Source organism: Euprymna scolopes, chromosome 2 (assembly GCF_053919585.1).
Source record: "Euprymna scolopes isolate OS-2025 chromosome 2, ASM5391958v1, whole genome shotgun sequence".
NCBI classification, from domain to species: domain Eukaryota; kingdom Metazoa; phylum Mollusca; class Cephalopoda; order Sepiida; family Sepiolidae; genus Euprymna; species Euprymna scolopes.
The window spans coordinates 66,340,832-66,347,594 of NC_136483.1; the positions used below are offsets into that span (position 1 = coordinate 66,340,832).

A 6,763-nucleotide genomic window follows, 5' to 3' on the forward strand; every position below is an offset into this window, starting at 1 on the left:
TGCATATATAATATGTAAATATGCATGGATATTATATATATATATATATATATATATATATATATATATATATATATATATATATATATATATATATACATTATGTGTATATCTATATACATTATGTGTATATCTATATACATTATGTGTATATATATATATAAATGCATTAAGAACGTATATATGAATCAATATACATTATATTTAATGCAATATGTATATATATATACATTATATATAATGTACGTATATACATTATTTAAATATATATGTTTTATGCATGTATATATGTATATATTATATATATGTATATTATTTTCATAGATATAATGTATGCATACATATATACATTACGTGTGTGTATATATATATATATATATATATATTATTTACATATGTGTTATATGTATGTGTGTATACATATTATTTACATATATATGTTATATATGTATTATATATATATATATATATTATTTGCATGTATATTATGTATGTGTGAATATATATATATTTTTTACATATATATGTTATATATGTATACAGATTATTTACATATATATTATATATGTGTATATATATATTTAATTTACAGGTATACATATTATGTATGTATATATATATATTATTTACATATATATATATATTATTTACATATATTATGTAGGTATATATATATGTATTTACATATATATATATATTGCATATATATTATTTACACATATACATTATGTATGTACATATTCAAATACATATATATCTACTGTTTATATATATATATATATATATATATATATATATATATATATATATATATATATATATATATATATATATATATATATATGACAAAAGCCTTTTATGTCTTAGTAAAAAAAGGCAAAATTTATGAAGGCTGTTTAACATTCTTTAATGTTATTGCTGAATTTCAACGATTCACTATTTTTTTTTTTGTTTGTAAACATTTGTTTATCAGAGTGTACTGAGCTGCATTTTGCAAATTATTTAAAAATTATATGATTTGCATTTAAGCTTGGTGCATAAATTTTGGAATTCGAGTTTAAAAAAAAATTTTTCAAGCAATTATTTCTGAAAGTTCTTTTTAAATGGATATGGTTGTGTCAATATTGCGTCCGTATTGTGCAAGAATACTTCGTCTCTTCTCCAATGTTGTAGCTTTGAAATAAAAAAAACAAAAAAAAACAACATTTTCTTTTTAAAGAAATCAAAATAGTCCAAAAGATGTTGCTCCTGATATGTTTTATTTCATAGATCATGCCTCCCAGTTCCTTGTACCAAACATCCATTTTTTTTATTACAAAATTTCATACAAGTGAAATGAAAAGTTCAACATTGTTTTAAAGCAATAGCTTTTTTCGCCTCTAAATTTTTTTTTAAATACCTTTTTTTCACAAATGAATAAAAAAAGCTAAAACTCATTTTTAGTTTCTTTTTTTTTTTTGAAATCTAAAAACCTGCTTTTAAAATGTTGCATGTATTTCTATAAATATGAACGAAAATGTTGAATTTTTCTATGCAAATGGTTTTTACTGAAAAGTTTCATCTTTCAAAGATGTTTAAATGAGTTATTGGGTGCAATAGTGATATTCAAATTATTATTATTTCTTTTTTGCATGAGTGTGCTATGTAGGTAAATAGTAATTTCAATCTGTTCTGTACATAGATATGGCTTGAGTATATATATATATATATATATATATATATATATATATATATATATATATATATATGTGTGTGTGTGTGTGTATTTATATATATATATATATATATATATATATATATATATCAAATACATGCAATATATATGTATCAGATAAGTTTAGACTTATTACTTGGTAATAGATTTGGTATATCTCTAATCAAATAGTGCTCGATACTAAAATAATTGTTAGCAGAGCTAGTACATATATGAGTAGCTTTGTTTACATCGGCAAGTCGATGTTTCGGTTTTGGCAACCTCCTCAGAACCAGTTTATTACTTATACAATATTTACTGTTTGGGAAACTGTAGAATGGGATGGTTAGGATTATAATTTTTGTAGGTGCTATAGGATTTTGAATTCCCTAGTGTCGGGTCTAATTAATTTTTCATTATATCTTTTTCTTTTTGTAACATTTTATCGTATGGTCTTATTCCAGTCACATTGATCTTACTTACTACAGAGTCGTTAAAATCCACCTAGAAATTGCGACATGTCTACATCAGTTGCTATGAAATAGTCAAAGATATAGATATACATACTCTGAGAAAGTTGAAAACAAAATGAAACCTCAACTTGTCAATATAAGTCAAGCAATCCATATATATATATATATATATATATATATATATATATATATATATATATATATATATATATATATATATATAATGATAAAGATAAAGTTAATAATAATAAAATTAAAATAAAAATAATTTTTATATAATAACCTATCAAGATACAGAAAGCTGTACGCGAATGAATGAATCAAATAATAAAGTAAATAATTGATAACAGTTCAAAGTAAAATAAAATTTATTTAATCATTAAATCAATATAGAAAAAAAAGCATTAAGCTTAGAAATACTATAATCTAAAACGCTTTTTTATATTTCACATATTTTCCTTCTTGATTTGATGATCAAATAAATTTCATTTAACATTTATCATTTCTTATATATATATATATATATATATATATATATATATATATATATATATATATACTGAGTTTGTGTAATTCAGTAAATTTTCATATACCAATAGGTTTTAAGCCAAAAATGGTTGACTTAAGGATCAAGCTACAAAATTATCACATTTCATAATTAAGCATTAATATACTGTGTGTTCAAAATCAAGACTTCAAGACAAGGTTCTGATGGCAGCAAAAAGTGTATTTCATTTTACGTTACAATTGTTTCAATGTCTAGTTCGACAATTTCAAGCAATTGTAACGTAAAATGAAATACACTTTTTGTTGCCATCAGCACCTTGTCTTGAAGTCTTGATTTTGAACACACAGTATATATATATATATATATATATATATATATATATATATATATATATATATATATATATATATATATATCCCTGTTCGAATCTGTCTGTAAATCTACAAGAATGTATATATAATTAGGCATTGTTTTAGGATATATCAGGTGCAAAGTGAACATGAAACCGCCTCTGCAGTCGCGGTCATTAATATCCACCAGATTTGGAGGAAGAGGAAGGCAAAGGATTAGAGGGTATTTATTAGTGAAAGTTTAACAATAAAGATAATGAAATTTGTTATTTTTATGTACATAACATTCATAAACATGTGCGTGAATGCTCCAATGTGCGTGCATATACACAATATATTGAGATTTTTTTGTTTTGTCTTCTTTTTGACAGATATAAAAAAAAAAAAATCCGCAGTTGATAAAAATGACATAGAATTGGAAAATAAGATTGAGTGAAAGAGGAACAAGAAGAAAAAAAAAGATGAGTAAATAAGAAAAAGAAAAAAAAACTGCAAGTTTTATATACAAGTTTGTTTGTTTGTTAAAAAAAAAAAAAAAAAAAAATTCGAAGAACGCTGAATGCATCCATTGGATCTCTTTAACAGGATTTATTTATTTTATTTTTATCAAAATGAAAAACAATGGCAACCACCGGAAACAGACATTGGCAGGAAAGGAGGGAGTGAAAGCTTTTCAAAAATGAAACAAAATATATTTCTTAGTTTCAGGTTTTGAATTGAGAGCAAAGAACTTATTGAGCAAGTCGTCAAGTTATGAAAAAAACGATGAGAAATTAGTGATTAAATAAAAACAAGGGAGGCAACTCTTGCTATTATACAAGGGAGATAATTACAATGTCCAATTCTAACACTATTGTAATATGAGATTATTTCACATATTCAATGTTAGTTGAATTTCTCTTTACAAATGTATTCTTCAATTAAATAGAATACGTTCAGCCCTGAAATAAAAATAAAATATAGCTAAAAAGAAAATGCTAAGAAATCTATTATATAATAGAAAAATAAACTAATGAAATCTGTTTTATTTTGAAACTAGGGTTTTATGAATAAATGTAAATTTAATGCATTTGCATTTTAATCTTCAAATCTGATTATGGTTCATGTACAATTATCGATATTTTACATTTCACACACACACACACACACACACACACACACACACACACACACACACGCACGCACGCACGCACGCACGCACGCACACACACATCTATATATTGCATGTTTGGGTAACATAAATCCTCCTTCATTAATAAAATTTGATAATGACAGAAAAGGAAAAATGATAGATATTTTTGGTAAGTTTCTCTTGTTTATTATGCATAACAAAATGCATCAAATAAAGCTCTGGTCAATAGAATGTAATAAATGTCCATTTTCTTTCGGCCATTTTTTATACAAATAGTTTTTTTTTAAATTGGCATTCACTCAACAACAATGATAAAAGAGAGGTTTAATTAGAGCTTAGTCACATATTTACAAATATTTCATTAGTTTAATTTGAAAATATTAGAAAAATGTTATGGAATATTTTATTAAAAAGAAGTCTAAAAAAAAAAGATTAAAAAAAATCATTTAATAAAGTATTTCATAATTTTTTTTTCTTGTTTTCTAATATTTTCAAATTAGAATTTAAATGATTAAACACATTTAGAATGGCGACCTTAATCAAACTCATCACAAAATAAAATATATTTTATTAAAAGGCTTTAAATGTGTTTAACAATTGTCTTCCTGATTTTTTTTAATTAAAAGAATTTGTATGCGTGTTTCATCCCTGTTTTTTTTACTGATTTATGATGAACTGATCCGTTGTAAATAAAACAGGAGTACACTATGATATAATTCTCCTTATCAAGCCTGTATGCATAATATCTGTAGCTCTGTCCATCTTCCAGTAACTGTAGGTGGAGGTTTGGGCACTGGACAATTTAAATCATGACATGTTGACCCAAAATTTGTTAAAACCTTCAAAAATTTAATAGGTAGGTTAGTTTGTGTTCAGTAACACGAAGCAATTTGACCTACTTGTATTGATAAATTGCTAAAAGAAAAAAAAGAAACAAACTTGCTCGTTTCCAGCTTTCACTTTGTTCACTTGAGTCGTATGTGTGAAACTGGAATATTACAATGTTTCAAGAAAACTTCTTCTTTTCAAGTGCTTTTCTATTTCTTTTATCTCAAATATTTGTGTAAATGTATAGTTATGTTTATATATGTTAAGGATAATCTACTCCTAATATATAAAATTAATTTTTTCGAATTTTCAGAGTTATGTCTAAATAGCAGTGCATCTAAAAAATCGATGTTTGATTCTAACTTGCTAGTTTAATATGAACACTTTCAATTTCTGTTGCTTCCAGTTTTCACTCCGTTTACTAAAGTTGCATGCATATCACAGTATTTGGAGAAAATTCATCCATTCTCAAGTGTTTTTAGTGCCTTTCTCTTAATCTGTTTCCTGTTTTTCAATATATTTCCGTATTCTTATTAACCGGGTATAAATCATCAGCATTTCACTATATATATATACATATATATATATATATATATAATTATTATTTTTTACTATAATAATTAAATACCCACAGACACTAGTGTTTCATCCTTTCAGGAATCTTCAGTGCAGGGTGTCACGATTAATACCAGTCGAACGATTCGAACCCCGCATCACAAGACATCTCTGGCTCGATTATATATATATATATATATATATATATATATATGTGCCTCAAGGAATATCTTTTATATATATATATATATATATATATATATATATATATATATATATATATATATATATATATACGGCATAATCACGTTGACACACCGGTTCTCGTCAGATCACCGAAGTTAAGCAACGTTGAGCCTGGCTAATACCAGATGGGTGACCATTTGGGAATTCTAGGCGCTGTATGTGCTCTCCGCTTATCTCGGCATTGTTTCCAGTCGTCTTGTACCTCAACTTGCCACTGGTATGCAACAATGTTGACTCAGGAGAGGCGTGGTTAGAGGTTGCGCAAGTCTTGCCACATAAATTTCACGCGCAGGCACCCTTACAGTGAGTATCCATAGTCTGTCAAGACTGATGGAAGCCTTCATATATATATATATATATATATATATATATATGCCTCAAGGAATATCTTTAATGATGCATTGTCCTAATTACATATTCTGAGTTTCGCATCATATCACCTCAGACAACAATTATGACCTGACTCTAAACAGATTGTCGCCTTGAAATTTATCAGCTACATATGCTGACATCAAAACAAAAAAAAAAAATCATGTTCTGACAATCTTTAGTTTTTCTTTATAGTGACACGTCAATGAACTTAAGTAAACATGTAATTATAAAAGATACGAAAATCTTTTGAGTTTGTCCTTCTCCCCATTTTCTACTAAATTTTTTTTCCAGGACTCTGATCCTTCTATCTAAATCTGTTTGAGAATTATGAATATATGTTACAGAAACACTGATACCATCGGTTTCAAATCCTATATAAACGAGAACAGTTTTTGTTCGATTATATCGGATTTGAAACTAACATTGCCGATGTTTTTCTGATCTTTTGTAACATATTTAAATAAATATTATGCTCTTTTATTGAATTTTCTTTTCTAATCGAGCACTTTGCTGGTGTTCTCTCCCACAAACCCCTACACAGATATATTACATACAATGCCTGTAGCAAACTACACCATTCTCTTTTTTATTCCAAATTTTTAAAAA

General features: G+C 25.7%; 1 protein-coding gene and 1 pseudogene across 1 annotated transcript in view; one reads left to right on the forward strand and one right to left on the reverse strand.

The window, feature by feature from the left end:
• LOC145291908 (calmodulin-binding transcription activator 2-like) overlaps positions 1-6,763 on the reverse strand; it is a 2,646,613-nt gene that overhangs the window by 134,129 nt on the left and 2,505,721 nt on the right. The gene's annotated exons all lie outside the window — the stretch shown is intronic.
• Positions 5,831-5,947, forward strand: LOC145242019 (5S ribosomal RNA; annotated as a pseudogene).